Genomic DNA, 558 nt, shown 5'->3' with positions numbered 1-558 from the left:
TTTAGCCCTTAGAATAGCTCTATGAGGTCCTGAAGACTGAGGCTGTGAGAGGCTTCAGGCGATCCTGGTGGTAGGTGGTGGAGCTGAGACACATTAGGCCAGGTTCTCTTGCCAGGGCCCATGTTCTGGGTGCAGTACTCAGGAGCCCTAAGGGTCCAGCATAATCACACACTAACTTAGTAATCACACCTAACTTGTTGGGCAATTCTGGGTAGGTAACCATATACTTCTCACTTTTAAAGGAGAGGGAGAGACAGGAAGCTAAAGTTCTTTACGGGTCCATGTAGCTGTGAGTCTAGTCCAAAGCCATTTCTGGGCACTCCTCTGCTCCTGAACCCAGCGGGCATACCAGCCACCCTCAGCACTGAGAGCACCACCTGGGATGGACAATGTCATGTCCATCATTAAAAGGACAAAGCAAAGTAGTTTCATGATGGACTAACACGTTGTCAAAGTTAAAAGAACACCTGTCGGGGCTCAGTGGTGCCTATGGCTCAAGTGGCTAAGGCGCCAGCCACATACACTTGAGCTGGTGGGTTCGAATCCAGCCCGGCCCGC

The sequence above is a fragment of the Otolemur garnettii genome, unplaced genomic scaffold, assembly GCF_000181295.1.
Source record: "Otolemur garnettii isolate 467f Iridium unplaced genomic scaffold, OtoGar3 scaffold00013, whole genome shotgun sequence".
In the NCBI taxonomy this organism is placed as follows: domain Eukaryota; kingdom Metazoa; phylum Chordata; class Mammalia; order Primates; family Galagidae; genus Otolemur; species Otolemur garnettii.
The sequence above is the reverse complement of the archived record's forward strand: the minus strand, read 5'-3'. Positions refer to the sequence as shown.